Raw genomic sequence first — 17,528 nt, forward strand, 5'->3', positions numbered from 1 at the left:
CAGCTGCACCGGACAGGGCTGCTGCTTGTTGTGTTTTTTTTTGTGTTTTTTTTTTTGTGTGTGTGTGTGTGTGTGAACCATGATTTTACTTTGCAGCTTGTCACTCGAGCTTATGCATCATGAGTTCATAGCTGGTCGACACAGGTTGTTCCAGCCCTGTAGCTGCTCATCCTTGGCTGTTTGGACATGATATTCGGCTGTTAAGTAAGTGTGGCATGTTGCAGCTTCTACATTTGTGTCACAACCTGAATCAGAGTAATGCTAGTGCGCCATGCAGCTGGCTGGCTTCTCCAAAGCCGTGGGGGAGGGGCACAAACATATATATATATGTATATATACACACACACAAACACACACACACACACACACACACACATATACATATATAAAATACACACGTATATAACAGTGTGTGTGTATATATATGTATATATGTATATACATATATATACACACATACATACATACACACACACACATATATATGTGTGTGTGTGTCTTTGAGAGAATAATATACACATACATACATACACACACATATGTGTTTGTCTTTGAGAGTATAATATACACATACATACATACACACACATATGTGTGTGTCTTTGAGAGTATAATATACACACACACACACACACACACACATATATATATATATATATATATATATATATATATGTGTGTGTGTGTGTGTGTTTATTATACTCTCAAACACACATCAGTTGCCAACCTTGTGAAGCACAACTCATTGACATAATGTACCAGTTACAGATAAGCCCTCAGCCTCGCTGCCACCAAGGTAAACCATGATGATGCCTGACCTCTCAAGGCACAATTTAAGCACGCTGGCTTTTTACCGGTTTTTGTTTCTTATCAGCGACGTGATTTTGTTTTATTGTTATTGTTATCTTTTAATCGCAGACATTTCTGTTGGTCATCATGCAGCCCAGTCTCCTGTGATATCTAATTGCAGCTAATCTCTGCCACGTTAAATTGAGACCTACACAGCCAGTTCGTTTTACGATCGAGGTGATTAGAGATTTAAATTTTTCAGGATCACGATGTCAGTTGTGTTTGAACCACTACTGCCTCTTAGTATTGTGTGAGAATTCATTGTTTGTTTGTTTTTGTTGTTGCTGTTCACATCCTTTGCTAGGCTACACAGTACATGAAATAGCGACTGACCCCCTTTCCATTGATGTCAACTTCTGGGCTTATTTCCAAAGTGATATAATACATGTATGATGAGATGTAATTTAGCGCTCTCAGACTAGGCTTGTTCCACTTTTACAAAGCTGATTTTGAAATTGGGTGATTGTTATGTCATGGGATTAGAAGTATTACTAGGTTTATTAAGTTAATATTTATTGTGTTCGAAATGGTTACTAAACCAGCAGGCACGTAGCGGTCGAACAATGGGCCACCGATTTTACAGAAGTTATTAAACTCAGAAGTAACGTGTACGAAGTCATACCGATATGATCTTATTGTTTAGGGCGCTAAAGAAATCCGTCTTTTTATTTATCTAAAGTAAAGATAATAATCTCATAGCTACAAACCAAACATTTTCCTAGACACCAGGAGTGTCTTGAGTCCACTTTTCTAGCCCCATAAACCTAATTTTTGTTGATGGCAGTTTTGGTATAACCAAAATCTTTACTTGCATGTACATGCGTGCTGCGAGATATTTTGTCTTTGTTTTGATGATAAAGGCTGATAATCTTTGGAAACCCTGTATACATATACTGATGACCCAAAACATTATGACCACCTGCTGTTGGTCCTCAGTGTGCCACCAAAACAGTGCCGACCCACCAAGGCATGGACTCTACAAGACCCCTGAAGGTGTTCTGTGGTATCTGGCACCAAAACATTAGTAGCAGATCCTTCAAATCCTGTAAGTTGCAAGGTGGAGCTGCCATGGATCGGACATGTCGGTCCAGCACATCTAACAGATGCTCAATTGGATTGAGATCTGGAGAATTTGGAGGCCAGGGCAACACCTTGAACACTTCATCAGTTCCTCAAACCATTCCCGCACAATGTGTGCAGTGTGGCAGGGCGCATTATCCTGCTGAAAGAGAATAATGGGAATACCATTGCCAGGAGGGAGTGTCTGCAATGATGAAAGCGTCTGCAACGATGTTTAGGCTGGATTCAGACAGAATCAGGCAAAATGCAAGTCCTCCCATTCATTTTGAACGAGCGTAGTGTGTTTATGCTACAGAAGCACTTGCCATAGGTGATTCCACAAAAAAATGCAGTGGTATCTGGCAAGAAAGTTGAGCCAGATCCAACTTTTGCTGCAACGCAACCCTGTCTCACACTGCGGTAGCTAGTGATACTTTCTCTTCCAATCCAGAAGGTGGCAAAGCTGTTTGCCAATTGCCATTACAAAAGAAGAAGTAAAAAAAATAATAATAGGAGGAATTGGTTTATTTCGTGTACCCAGCTTCAACATGTACATCTGGCTTGCAGTTGACGCTGCAAAATAACAATGGTAAGAAGCTTCTTCTGGTTTGTGTCCACTTCTTAGAGTTTCTTTTGCGTTCCCGAACAGGAAATGGAGTAAAAGGTCTTGGTCAGGGGTTAAACTTCTTCTCTATCTCTCTTTTTTTTTTAAATGTGGTTGGAAAAAGCTTTTAGTTGCATTACGACCACCTTCTGGCTTGGGGGGTAAAAGTTCACAACACGACCTCACACAAATGGGCAATGCAGTGACATGCCCACACCACCGCACACCACTGCGGCAAGGCGCCGCATTGCCTGATTCTGTCTGAACCCAGCCTCAAGTAGGTGGCACATACCAAATGGACATCCACATGAATGGCCAGATCCAGGGTTTCCCAACAGAACATTGTCCAGAGCATCACACTCCCTCCACCGGCTTGTCCACCGGCTTGTCTTCTTCCCACAGTGCATCCTGGGGCCATCACATCCCCAGGTAAACGGCGCATACATACATGGCCATCCACATGATCTAAAAGGAAACAGGACTCATTGGACCAGGCGACCTTCTTGCACTGCTCCAAAGTTTAGTTCCGACACTTACGTGCCCATTTTAGTTGCTTTCAATGGTGGACAGGGGCATCGTGGGCACTCTATGCAGCAGGGTGTGACACATTGTGTGTTGTGACATATTCCTTCCGTAATCATCATTAAAATGTTCTGTTACTTGTGCCACAGTAGACCTTCTGTTGGTATGGATCAGACAGGATAGCTTCATTGCCCTTATGCATCGATGAGCCTTAGGCGCCCAACACCCTGTTGCCATTTTGTGGTTTGTCCCTCCTCAGACCACTGTCGGTAGGTACTCGCCCCACAAGTCTTTCCATTTCAGAGATATTCTGACCCAGTCATCTGCCCATAACAATTTGGCCCTTGTCAAAGTTGCTCAGGTCTTTACTCTTGCCCATTTCTCCTGCATCCAACACATTGAACAAGAACTCATTGTTCGTTTACCATCTAATCTACCAAGACCTTGACGCGTGCCCTTGTTTGGAGATGATTCACGCGTGTGCTCATAATGTTTTGGCTCGTCAGTGTACGACTTCAAGTCACTGTAAGCTAACCCATGAATATCTAAATGCTGAATGTTTATGTTGTTGCTCATTCTAATGACTACTTATGATAGGGCTTTCCTGGAAAAAGATACAACCCATAGCAGCTTTCATCTTAAGCATAGCAGCCAAATGCAAAGACAGGCAGGTAGCGGACAGTTTGAAGAAGAAGCTAAGTTATGTTAGCCACTGGGCAGATGGGGACGAACCAACTCGTAAAAAAGACTTTTACCAAAACGGAAACCCTCAGAGCATGTGAGGAGAGACAGCAATGACGGACAGTTGTTGAGCATGTTTTCAGCGGCCAACATCATAGCTGATGATGCCGACCGATCGACCGACCAACAGAAATCCACAACATTAATAGGTTAAAAAAATGGTTGTATGTTTGATGGTAGGGAAGGTGCTGATGCTCTGTGTGTGTTTCATTCTGAATGAATTCCTGGAATTTGAGGTGCTCAAACACCAATAAAGTTACCACTTTTTCACCATAAATATCAGTAAGCTGTATAAGAAGAAAAAGCTTAATTTATAACCTAAAAAGCAAAAATCTACCCATATGCTATCTGCAATAGAGCTTAATGGTCATGTCAGTAATCAATATGGGTGACAAACACAGTCATCCACTTAGCAAGTAAAGCTGTCAGCCTTAAACTGCACTACAATTACACAATAAAATGTTAAAACACTATTTTTCTTGAGCTATAGCTGTACATGCCACCAACCTAATGAAGCCTCTCGGTGCCGGGCAAAATTTCCACATTGGAGAACATAATTTTACCAAACTCCCTTCAATGGGAAAACAAAAGCTTTGGTTGAAAATTTCCTCTCTGTTGCACTACCGGCCCCACCGTAATTGGTGATGTAGTACTGAAGATTTGGAGGTAGTCTGGTGTAAGTGGGCAGGAACTTCAAAAGAATTACAAACTATTGATGTCGAGAGTTGCTTCTCTAGTGGATGGGAGGAAAATTGATTCAGTGCCATATCCTGATACAAAGCCGCGATACAGTGGAAACTGCTTATAGTGATAACTGTCACAGTGATGTAATGTTGTGATTTTTCAAAAATTGCAATAAGTATCTAACTGGCAATGAAATATTGTTGTAATATCAAATCAGGAGATACCTGCCAATTCCCAGCCATAGCATCTTTACTCGCCCAGTCTCAGAGACAACAACCCATTCTCCCACCCCGCTCTCCAACCCTTAAGTGCATTCTGGGCACAGATGAGCTGAAACTGATTTACATTACCCTTTAGGGAATGTGTACCTTAAAACTACTTGCTCTTGGTGAGGTGGTAGTTCCGTTGCAGTTGTTCTCATTTATCTCCATTGTGGTTAGTCAAGTCTGTATCCATGTCCATAAAAATGCACTGCACAGTCCTTAAATCTGCGGCGACGACTTTACTGTCCACATCACTATCAAATCAGTGATGTAAAAGTCTGAACTAAAAAATGCAGACGTTCAGCCACGATATCGGGGGGGATTCAGCACAAATTCTGAACATTAGGGATAGACCTGCAAATGCAGACACGAAATGGCTTTCTCCCTCTCGTTACGATGGTGACCAAATTAACAGCACTGAGCTGCCCAAATGTCATTTTCAACTTTCCCGGAAAGGTTGTGTCACGGTCACTTTTAATCCCTGTGTCATGTTTGATGTAACCTTGATAAGGTCTTCACCCATTAATATGAAATCTGAATAAAATATTGATTTACACGAGGATAATGCACAAACCAGATATCCTAATGTTTATGGTTGTAATGTTTATAATTCATCAGCGTCTGGGGATACTACTACTACTACTACTACTACTGTTGCGTGCATCATTCTGACAATTGAGAAGGGTCTTTTTTAATTAGATGCTGACTGCTTGAGATGTGTTTTTCCCGGATGTGCTGCGTACAAGAATAGGGTTAATCTTTAACTAGGAGGCAAAGTTATCTACACAAGACACATTGATCAGTTGGTGTTATCGAATCAGGGAGAGCGAGTGAGGGAGTGAGAGAGAGAGAGAGAGAGAGAGAGAGAGAGAGAGAGAGAGAGAGAGAGAGAGAGAGAGAGAGAGAGAGAGAGAGAGAGAGAGAGAGAGAGAGAGAGAGAGAGAGAGAGAGAGAGAGAGAGAGAGAGAGAGAGAGAGAGAGAGAGAGAGAGAGAGAGATTGTGTACTAGCACAGTTATGTAAGAGGTGCTCGTCAGTGTTAAAGAATTGGATGTGTGGGGGAAGGGAGATGGGGGATCTCAGGACAGAATGGAGAACGAGGAGGGAGAAGCGAAAGGCTCCAGAATTCCTCCTCTGGATCAGTCCCTGACCTCTCAAAATACGGCCAAGTAGCTTTGGAAGGTAAATGCTGAAAGAAATAGGAGAATATGTTTGGTGTGGAGAAACTGAGTGATGAGGGCTCAGAGGCCTAGCGGCAGTACTATATAGAGCTTGACCAGTTTTAATATAGAGCGGGGCGATACTGACAAAGTCAAATATCACTATTTTTGACTGAGTACCTTGATAATGGTAACGTGATGACATTTCAGGATCACCATTGGTGCTTTCATAAGATATTTACACACATTTCTAGAAATGATCAATAGTAATGAGAATATGATGGCCAAGCAGGTAGAGACATTCATTGTTCATTTCACTCTGCTAAAACAATGGAATAAGTTCAGAAAATCTATCACTTTACTGTAATACAGCCTTTAAGATAAGGGAATGACATCATTGACGTTATATCATGATATTACAATAATCAAAAACACTAGACCATATCCAGTGTCATATCACAATGTCAATATTGTATGGATGTATTGTCCAGCTCTAGTTGAAGAGAAATAATGTCCTCTATATAAAGAGCTCCAGAGCACGACCATTTGGTTGTATTTTGAGACTCTTTTCTAGCTGTGCCTGTGAATTTCTCGAGCTCGGCCATTTCACACATTTTGTTCCACAATTTTCCATTACAAAAACAAAGAAACGCAGCGATCTTGTGTTTTTCTGAATTTATTGAAGAACAAAGGTGACCCTGGTCTGTGTATTTCAGAGCTTTTACATCTCCATAGTGGACCCATGCATGTGTGTGTGCTCTCTACCCCATTAATACTCACCTGGCTGTCCTGTTTGGTAATCCAATTTTTTGGTATTTGATGAGTGCAACCTTGTCAAATCATGCTTTCAGGCTTTCATCAGTTGAACTACCAATGCATTAGCATACACAACCCACAGCAGATAATAAATGGATTACATGCATCTCGCTGCACAGTCAGTATGATAGCCTATGTCCTTGTGGCCTGAATGTATTTCAACTCAAACTATTGTGGGTAAATAATCTTTCTAGGCTGTGACTTATGTTTGGAACGGGGATTCAAACATGATCATAATTAGCCCAGATGTGATTTGGATAGTATGCTTTTGGATTTGTTGTGAAACTTCTCTCGAAACCAAGACAGCTGTGTTGGTATTCATCTACCGTAGCCATTTTGTGTGGCACTCAAGGGCTTTTGAATTAGTTTAGCTTATGTGTACGCAGACCTGCTGATTTTATACATTTTCAAACCAATGCTCTAATGCAGCAATACTGTTCTAGTTCAGAACTAGTGTTGAGAGGCCAGTGGTAGAGATAGCATGGCATGTTAACTATTAAGATACATTTTCCCACGTTTACAGTTGTCCCACTTCTTTCGTCATCATGATAACACTTCTGCATGGTTTTTAGCTTGTTATGGATGAGTTTCAACTAGTAGAGCTGATCAGTTCTTCTTTGGTTGTGTGGGGTGGAACAAACGAGACTTCACACAGTCAAATCTATTTTAGCTAGCGTAGCGGTCTATTCCGTTGCCTACCAACGCAGGGATCAGCGGATCGAATCCCCATGTTACCTCGGGCTTGGTCGGGCGTCCCTACAGACACAATCGGCCATGTCTGAGGGTGGGAAGCCGGATGTGGGTATGTGTCCTGGTCGCTGCACTAGCGCCTGTTTGGGGGACTGGGGGGAATAGCGTGATCCTCCCGCGCACTACGTCCCCCTGGTGAAACTCCTCACTGTCAGGTGAAAAGAAGCGGCTGGTGAATCCACATGTATGGGAGGAGGCATGTGGTAGTCTGCAGCCCTCCCCGGATCGGCAGAGGGGGTGGAGCAGCGACCGGGACGGCTCAGAAGAGTGGGGTAATTGGCCGGATACAATTTGGGAGAAAAAGGGGAGGAGGCGATCCATTTTAGCGTTTCTCTTAGCATCTGTAAATGTCCATTTACAAGCAGTTTAGCAACTGGTCTTTAATGGACATCTATTCTGTAGTTATCTCACAAGGCCTGCTCTATTACTGTATACGTGCGGCATGTGATCTATCTTGAGACTGTGGCAGTTTCAAACGACAACATCCGTATATTAATAGATGGCGTCTTAACACATGTGTGGGAATCAGTGCTGTAACCAAAATAAGGTATGTCGATGACATGAGAGGGAGAAAATGTATCCTGCAGTTTGTAACCTGGCTACCATAGTGAGTTGAACACTGTTTTCTCAGAATGTGAGTTGTGTCTATAAGTTGATTTTTTTTTTCAAGACCATCCAATCATCTCCTTAATGAAATATCTTAATTGCTGCGGCCTCACAAGGAGATAGAACAACTTTCCATTTGTATTTTAACCATCCCTCAGACCGACTGCATCCCAAAAAAAAAAAAAAAAAAGTTGAGCCATGTGAAAAAAGTGACTGTAAGTTGGGAGGCGAAGCTAACCTTTGGCCCGGCATGTCAGTCCGGCTCATTATTTAATCAGTAACGTTCACTGCCTGTGACTGATAGCGGCTGCCTTTGACACACTTCTGGAAGCTTTGCTAAAACCCTCCCTCTGTGTCGACATCAGTCATCATTTCATACTTGTCAACCGCTGGTTACGTTTCTGGCCACCTACAGACAGAGGAAGTGGAAGGGCCAGAAAGGTTGTGAGTAGACTTTAGCTCTAGGAACACCAGGAAGTCATTTACTGTTCTCTGTCGGTGTTTGATTCTGGCACATGTTGGGGAAAATCAAAATGATCCCAATAAAATTATTGCGAAACAGTGCACCCGATGTGTCAAAAGTGTTTTTTAATCCTTTCCTGTCTGAGTGAACCAAATGCGAGCAGGTATTTGCAGGTTAAGATTTATACTTGAATGCTTTTATTTTGACCTGTTAAACACAGGAATGTTTCAGCCAGTGAGGATCTAGATAAACAGGTTGTCAGGACGGCGTGACAACAAGGGCTTCTGTGTGTGTGTGTGTGTGTGTGTGCGTACACACACACACACACACACACAGGCACACCCACACATAGCTGACTGCGGTCACGTGGCACGTAGGGCAACCCCAGGGGTCAAGTTCAACATTCTGCAGAATTCCTCTGTGTTCAGTGGCCCTCCTCCCCTCTCTGTAGCCACAAGGCACCAGCCAGTTCTCCAGGCTGTGGGCCTGCCTCCCCCTCCTGCTGCAGGAAAACACTGTGCAGGTTGTTTGCCTTTAGTAAAGGAGCCGTTTCAAAACTTTTTTGTCTTACTAATATGTGGTACATTCACCTGGATCTTTCATATTTCAGGAATTCCACTTAGATGTAATGTAATGTATATTCCACTCCTCACTTGTTGAGCACTTTTATTAACAACACCATTGATGGTTTCTGGGTAAAAAACCCCATATATAGATATCTCAACACAGATACAGGAAAAAAAAGTTTTAATACGTTGCAGGCATGTAGGGCAATGTATTAAAACTTTTTTTCCTGTATCTGTGTTGATATTTCGCTCCTCATTAGTTGAGCACTTACAACACCATTGACGGTTTCGGGAAAAAAAACCGCTATATATATATGTGTGTGTGTGTGTGTGTGTGTGTGTGAATTGTTTGAGGGAGTATTATTGAAATATATATATATATATATATAATTATGCATATTATATATTTTTTGCATTTTTTTCCCCCCTGCTTTCAACACATCAACTTGAAGAACTGACTGTTAAATTGCTGCCTAATATATCCCACCCCTTGGCAGGTGCCGTTGTTACGAGATAATCATTGTTATTCACTTACCTGTCAGGGTAAATATATACATATAAACCAATCAGCCAAAACATTAAAACCCTGACAGGTATTAGGCAGGTGGTTTTAATGTTTTGGGTGATCAGTGTATCTACATGAAAGGTAGATAGACAGGTAGTGAAATATGAGCGATACTTGTGTAATTTTATACGATGTATCGATCTTTGTTTACATTTGCTAAAATACCATATTTAAGAATCCAACTGATGTTCATCGTATTGAACTTTTTGGTAATTTATACTATCAAAGCCGAAACAAGTTTTCACATAATACTTCCTCAAACAATTCAGACATATTTTGTGGGAAATTTTACGTAATGGGATTTTGTTATCATTAATTTAGAAAGCAAAATTGTGTATCATAATATGAAAATAACTGAATTTTAATCCCATACAATACTATTGAAATACAATAAATGAATACCGAATTATTGATCATAAATCTATCTCTCTATCTATCTCTCTATCTAGCTCTCTATCTCTCTATCTATCTATCTATCTATCTATCTATCTATCTATCTATCTATCTATCTATCTATCTATCTATCTATCTATCTATCTATCTATCTATCTATCTATCTATCTATCTATCTATCTATCTATCTATCTATAATTTTCATAATGACTCGTAACTCTAAGGAGGTTGTTTTAGTTTTGTGTTTTTAAACATCACGATGTACACAAACCTACAGCCTTAGAATACAACTCATCTTGAGCTGTAACAACTGTTGGCTCCCCTGTCTAAAGTGTCTACTATTCATATAAGTCAAATAGGTTATTTATTTTTTGAAGTCAACGTCAATCATATTTATTTATTCTTTAGTTGTCTACTCCCCGCCTCCCCCCAGCAAAAAAACAAGCCTTTATTATCTTTCATATGCTTTAAGTCAAGTCAGTTGTATTCGTGTAGCCCAGTATCACAAATTACAAATTTGCCTAAGTGGGCTTACGCAACACAACATCCTGTCCTTAGACCCTTAGCTTTTATAAGGCACGGCGTCCAGGGAGGCCACTTTCCACTGAGGCTTGGCTTGTATGCTTTGTAACTAAGTGAAGGTTGAAGTCTTATTTAACTCCAGCTAAATATCATGGGATCATTGGCACTACGCTGCTACGCTGGGATGTTTTTCAGGGATTGCTGAAGCCCAGCGTTGCTTGGAAAGTCAGTGTGTTAATCTGTAATAATAATGATAAATTAGACTTATATAGCGCTTGTCTAACATTCAAAGTGTAATGCATTTTTAAGTCTGAAAGACCTATGGCCTTGTTGGTGAGGCTTGTTTTTATGGAGCCATGGATAGGCTGTACTAAAAGCAGACCTTGATCAGGGGAAAATCTTTGGATTTGTCCTCCCAAGAAGCTATTATTGACACAAGCAAGTTTCATAATGTGGAAATATTGTTTTAACCCATAGTAGTCCATAACTCCCTTGATTTATACAAGGTCCAGCAGTCGTTTTTCTATTGGAAGGGTTGTCACAACTCAGGCTGTGAATAAGCAAGAATTTGGCAGTTCGATTCTATCATGATACAAATTTCACAAGTCAGAACACAGTGAGTGATCTATTGTAATCTTTGTCCATTTTTTTAAAATGTCATCAAAACACATCAATATACATAAAATCAGAGTAATCAGAGCCATAATAGCTAATGAGGCACTGGAAATGCCTGCTGTTGTAGTAGTTGTATATGTCACTGCTGCATCTTTGTGTGTAATCTGAAGGAGTAGTGTTTTTGAAAATCGATAAAGCACTGTGAAAGATAGTATCTTAATACCTAAGTTTATCAATAATTTCTGTCATCCCTCGTCACAACAGTGATTGACTTAAGACCCTGGTTGTTTTGTGTAAAAGTGATTATGCTGAGTCTTTAGGGAATGATTTTTTGGTAACTTTAAGGCATAATAATATGGTTCATTTTAAATAAAACTGAAATGGTATTTAAAATAGGAACGAAAGACCAAAGTGATTAATTTTTATGGCTAAAACAGAATTCTCATGCTACCTTAAGATTAAATCTAGATTTACAACCCCTTATTGCTTTGAGACACCCCTTATCCAAAATGTGAATGACTTTTATTTGGCAACTGATGAGGGTTAAGTCCTCTGCTTTAGCTCTCCTTGATCTCAGTCCAGCTTGTGGTAATATGGACCACTTATACTTGAGTGTGTTAAACACTGGTTTGGTGTCTTTGGTGCTGCTATTTACTGGTTTTACCCCAGCTATGGGTGGAACTTGCTATGTTGCTATTTAGGAGTGTAGATCTTCATTGTCAGAAATTGCCTGTGGTGTTCACTCGTTCCAATGCCTTATTCATATGTTGCCCCTAGGTCATAAAATGTAGTAATTTCTAATACTATGCAGATGATATCCTGAATATCTCTCCATAAATCCAGCTAATATAAATCGAATCAGGTGGCTAGTTTATACGGCCACCTGGCTGGATGACTCTTTTTGTCTAATAAACATTCCAATGATGTTATGGAGACCATTTTGTTTGTACTCAAATGTGAAGCCATCTTGTTGTGCTCCCCACTATACCACTGGAATTGCAGGAATCAGGATTCAATCTATGACTCCAGCATAAAACCAGATTAACCTGTTAACATGTTTTGTGTAAATTTAATGGGACACTTAAGAATTGTTTGCCGCGATTTATATCCAGGAGCTCATCAGTGTTTCAGCCAGTCATGAACACATTTTGCATTGGTTCTTGATACCAAATTCTAAGTACTTCTCACTTGTGTAGTCAAAACAGAAATCCCTGCAAAAAATTCTGAGGAAGCTGTAGCAGTGACGGGGCCTTGGTTTTTTATTTGGGCCTGTCTTTTCACAGGTCCCTTATCAGATGGAGGTCCAGACATGTCTTGTATTGTGATAAGCTTTGGAAGATCTTATCTGGGTTGCAAGGCCATGACAGTGCCAGAAGTTGGAAGCTAGCCTCCTATTTTGTGTTGGGCAGCTCTTCCCTTGGGCTACTGCTTGGTTAAAGAACTGACAATGAAGGGAGAGTTAAAAACACAGGCTCAGTTTCATATGAAATATTCTGTCAAACCAACAATGATCTATCAGCAATGTGGCTGAGAAGGTCTCATTCCTTTGGCCCATTTGGGGTCCAGCCTGGGCAACGTTCTCCAACTAGCCCTCTATGAACCTAAACATTTCCAGGACTTCACTGTCCACACCCAAACTGGTGTGGCCTTGTATGCTGCCTGTAACACTATCTCCTGCAAAAGCTGTCTACTTCCTTAGGATTTCACAGGCAGGGAGTCGAGGAGGGAAAGGAGGGGGGTAAGGGAACAAGAGAGATGAGAGAGGAAAATAGGGAAGAAAGCAAGAAGCAAATGACAGTGTAACCAACTAGATAAAGGGATACTGCCTGTAGCTCTAAGGTCACAGGCCTAACTCCAGGAATGGGACTTTCACACCGAAAGTGCAAAGTCCACCCTTTTGTTGTCAAACCCATTATTGTCTGTGTGTTGGGTCATGCATAAATGAACCTAGTTGGATTTTTGGGCTGTGACCTAAAGGGAAATTTCGTCGATGGTTTTGTGTATGTGCAATCCGTACTGATGAGTAATGTAGTCGATTGAAGCAATGAAGTCCTCACTGTATACTATACCGAAAGAGAAATCGACGTTGTCCTGCTCAGTCTTTCCCACAGCGCCTACACGTACCAGAATGCATTGCGCGTAAGTCTTTGTATCGTTGTCTATATCTGATTCTGATATGCATAATGCATATCCTCTGCGCTAGTGTTGTGGGACGTTATTTCCACCATCAAAAATGTGGCTTAGCCGAAAGATTGAGGATGTGTTTTTTGAACAACATGTATAGATAGAGGCTGGGAAGGGGGGGGGGGACTACAAGAGGGAGAAGCAGCAGCCACACATGATGCCAGCAGTACTCTCCCACCTAAACACATACAAAAGGGCAAGAAAAACAAAAAACAACAACAGTGTAGATGTTGATGTTGTGTAGGGGTTTACTCCCGTAGCCTATTCCTCTTCCGAGGTAGCCACCAGGCAGTGGCACTATTGAACCCATAACTGGGGGCTGGTTTATGGGCATCAGGGAATATCCACACACCGGTGGGCCTGCCTACCGCACGTCTAGGGGCCAGACCTCCGCCGAGTCCGTTGTAGTTCAGCCAGGGTCCAAGGTGTACCCAGTTACCGTGTGTCGCCACAAGGAGGCACTACATAGGGCTTCCTGTTGGAGAGGCTATGTACTGGAAGGGAGAGACTTACGAGCTCGGCTCTCCTGTTCGCATTTCTGCTGGCCAGCGGTGAAGGTTGAGAGTGAGACGTGACAGGCACAGAACACTACACCAACACACTAGACGCTTCACAACAACCCCACTTCTTACACAAGAATGTCAGACACACATTATGATGTCACAATATGTCACTTTGCGGCGAGCAAAAACTCCTGAAAAGATGCAGAAACGATAGGGAACAACTGCAGGTGTTTTTCAAGTGCGCTATCCCTGTCGCAGATGGACAGAGGTAAGATTGAAAATCTGGGAATTTTCCCTTTAATACTGAGCAGTGAATAGAAACAGAAGAAGACTAAAAGAAATAGAGGGAAACTGGAAATAACACTTGATTTTAGCTGATTTAACATGTTCTTGGAAATCAGCACTATGAACATGGATCATTTAAATGTAGCCCTGAACCAGTCTGCACCAAGGCAGTTGTATAAAAACCTGGAATGCGTCCTCATTCATTTTGTGTGTGTGTGTGTGTGTGTGTGTGTGTGTGTGTGTGTGTGTGTGTGTGTGTGTGTGTGTGTGTGTGTGTGTGTGTGTGTGTGTGTGTGTGTGGTGAGAGCGAGAGAGGGGAGGGGGTCTAACTGGCACCTTGAAGGGGTAAAAGCAGGCTGTCATTTGTTGAAATCCTGTGCTGAGTGCAAAGTGCTGTATCCTGGGATTGAATACAGCCACTGAAACACCAGGAATCATGGAAGGAGGAGTTCGTAAAATGTCCTGGACCCGCACTGAGTTTCATGAAGTTTGATATGGCGCCCTGTTTGGTTCAGTTGACGTAAATACTTCTGCATGCTGAAATTAAAGTGTGTGTGTGTGTGTGTGATAAGGTCTCAAATAGAGTTCAATTAGGGATGGAGAATGCTATAAGTTGATCTATTGTAAAGGAGCGGTTTTGTAATTTGGGTCCATGTAAATGTTGACATGAAGGTAGTTGCAGCAGTGCCATATTCCTGCCACTAAGAGGAACAGGCTTCAACTGGATCTTTAAACATTGGGGGCTTTGCTCAGAACATTTCCAAATGCTCTGTAATCCTAAGGATCTCATGGGGCAACCCCCCCCCCTCCTGGCTGGCCTAATGAGCAAAGCTAGTGCTAGGGCTTTCGTTTTGCTCACAGGACAGGTACATAGTCAAGCAAACCAGCTACGTTCAGTTTGAGTCTCAAAGGACCAAATCGAGGAAGAGTGAGGGGCATGACAAGTTGACGCTCTTGGGTGTGAGAACCCCTTGAGGGGTTTTTTTTTGTTGTTGTTTGAGGGCCCTTCGCCCTGCCCCCTCAAAAGTCCCTGGATCCTGTCAAAGTTTGCTAGGACAAGACGAACGATAAAGAATGGAAGACTGTGAAAGGCAGTAAATTGCAATGGAAAGTAGCAAGGGAGGGGACTTCCTGCAATAATCAGGACAGTGCCATAGGGCCTGGAGATAAAAGAGGGAAGTATGGAGATGGAGGACGGCATGGAAGGAGTGTATTCAGAGGTATTTATGGTCAGTGTTTCCCAGCCCGGGACCTTTTCCTTCAAACACCAGTCAGGTGGATTCAAGTCTTATGAGATTTGATAATGATTTTTAAATTAAAAAAAAAAATCACATGATCGGCACTATTTTTTATCTGTATCTTAAAAAGGAAGAGGCCATGAAATTTTGTCAATTACAAAAACAACTAAAATATAATTACCAGTTGTTAATTACAAAACCAGCTGTAATCATCGACTAGACCCCCAGTACGGCTAGTTTTCTACTCTTCTAATCAGAAAGAGCTATAGATCCAGCACAGCAGGTGAACATGATAAACTACCTGACAGAGGTAGTCAAATGCTACATTTAAGATGATGTTTTTTTTTTTGCCATGTTGTACATATTTAATGTTTAATTAAAGCACTTGAGGAAATCTTCAAGTGTAATGCAGTATGGCTGTTCATGGCTGCTCTGGGGTCAAGACAGGAGAGCAGCAAACACAACAGCTCGTTTCAGTCTTTTGACGCTCAGCTCATTTTAAATTGTCCAGGGACTTTATTATTATAGTTGTTTGTTTTTTTTTTTCCTCCAGGGACATGGGTTCATTGGCCACACTTGGAACTCCCATAGATTTTATACAAAAATTATTCATTTATCGTCCCTGTTTTTTTGTATTATTTAGTACATGTTAATTATTCATGAGTTATTGAAAAGCATGGTTTGAAAAAGATGGTGGTGTTCAAAATGTTAATCAGCATTAAAGCAGAAATCCGTGATCTTACTGCATTAACAAGTCATCGTTTTATCCATTTGAAAATTTATGACGATGTGCTGGTTCTGTATATCAGTTAATATTAGAGTAGAACAGTGTTGTGATATAGTGGATGTAGGAGGCAGAGAGAAACAGACCTATTGACTGTGATCTTCTGGGACTACAAACCAGGTGTAGCAGCCATTGTGGCTGGTGTGCCGTGAGCTCAGCAGTAAACAGTTCCCACCCTTGTAAAAATGGATCCTGAGACCAAAGCCACCGTAGTCCAATGTATTACAAACTACATGAAACTATATGGGAACACTGTTGTACAGTCGTATTGATTGTCATGGACACATCGGCACCACGTCTCATTTTTTCCCCCAACACGTACGTGTTTGCCACTGCACCAGTGTTCGTCCTACCCGGTCAAACCATTTCAACAGCAGTATACGGAGACTGGAGAGTTTTGCTAACCAAAGATGGTAAAATGGCATTTAGTACTATGGAACCTGACCCTATGATCCAGATGGATAAATTAATGACTTATCAATGGAGAAAAATCATACTAGATTTCAGCTTTACGCTCTCATTGTAGGCAGTGCGAACATGTAATACCTGCTCACTTATTGTATAAGTGAACGAGGTTGAGTTGTTTACCTCACATAACGTCCACAATGCTCTATAAAGTTTCAAGGTAATTCTAAGTCTAATCATCTGAATAAAAAAAAAAAAATCCCATTTGTTCAGGTAACCTGCCCAGATATATTTTTGTCACTCAAATAAGTTTTTTTTTTTGCTACACTCTTTGGGTGCCAAGATGTAGTAACCTGGACTTTTTATTCAATCTAGGGTCCGGAAAACAGAGATTCAATGCTGTCATGCGCTAAATGTGTGTTTGAGAACCAAAATGACCATAATTTATTGCATACGACGTTGTAAAAATGAAAAATCCTTAAGCGTAGGGCTAATAAAATCTGACATAGCAATATTTTCAGTGAATATTGCGATTACAATAATGACACCTATATATATTTAAGAGGATTTTTGGTAAAGTTTTTTTGATCACATTTTTTATGAATCTGATAGATTTATTAAAACTGCTGGTTCATTGATTCCATCTTGAATTAGCATCTTGGCATTTCATCTTCTTTCTTTGGTCCTCAGTAAATGTGGACTGGCTGGTCTTAACATGTCTTGGCAGTTAAATACATATGATATATGACTTAATTTCTCTGCAACACATAAGTAGCTAGCAAATCAAATTCTGAAAATATTTTTGAGACGGAATCACATATCTTGTGCTTAAATGAGCTCATCATTTTATGAACTTTAGCAGTGGCTACATTTCAATAAGTATATATTTTTTCAGATAACGTGATGGTCTCTGATTTTAAATGTATTTACACAAGGTTGATTTATAAGGAGC

At 41.0% G+C, this 17,528-nt stretch overlaps 1 protein-coding gene across 6 annotated transcripts in view; it reads left to right on the forward strand.

Annotated features, from left to right (window-relative positions):
• The window catches only part of tbl1xr1a (TBL1X/Y related 1a), a 97,419-nt gene that overhangs the window by 653 nt on the left and 79,238 nt on the right, over window positions 1-17,528 (forward strand). The window contains exon 1 of one of the 6 annotated variants that reach the window (XM_056275970.1): window positions 152-204. The exons of 4 other annotated variants lie outside the window; for them this stretch is intronic. The gene's annotated coding sequence lies outside the window, so the exon portion shown is untranslated. Of the gene's footprint in view, window positions 1-151; window positions 205-5,836; window positions 5,904-17,528 lie in introns of those variants that run through there. One more of the 6 variants, XM_056275971.1, reaches the window with a different exon arrangement.

The sequence above is a fragment of the Lampris incognitus genome, chromosome 3 (genome assembly GCF_029633865.1).
Source record: "Lampris incognitus isolate fLamInc1 chromosome 3, fLamInc1.hap2, whole genome shotgun sequence".
Classification (NCBI taxonomy): domain Eukaryota; kingdom Metazoa; phylum Chordata; class Actinopteri; order Lampriformes; family Lampridae; genus Lampris; species Lampris incognitus.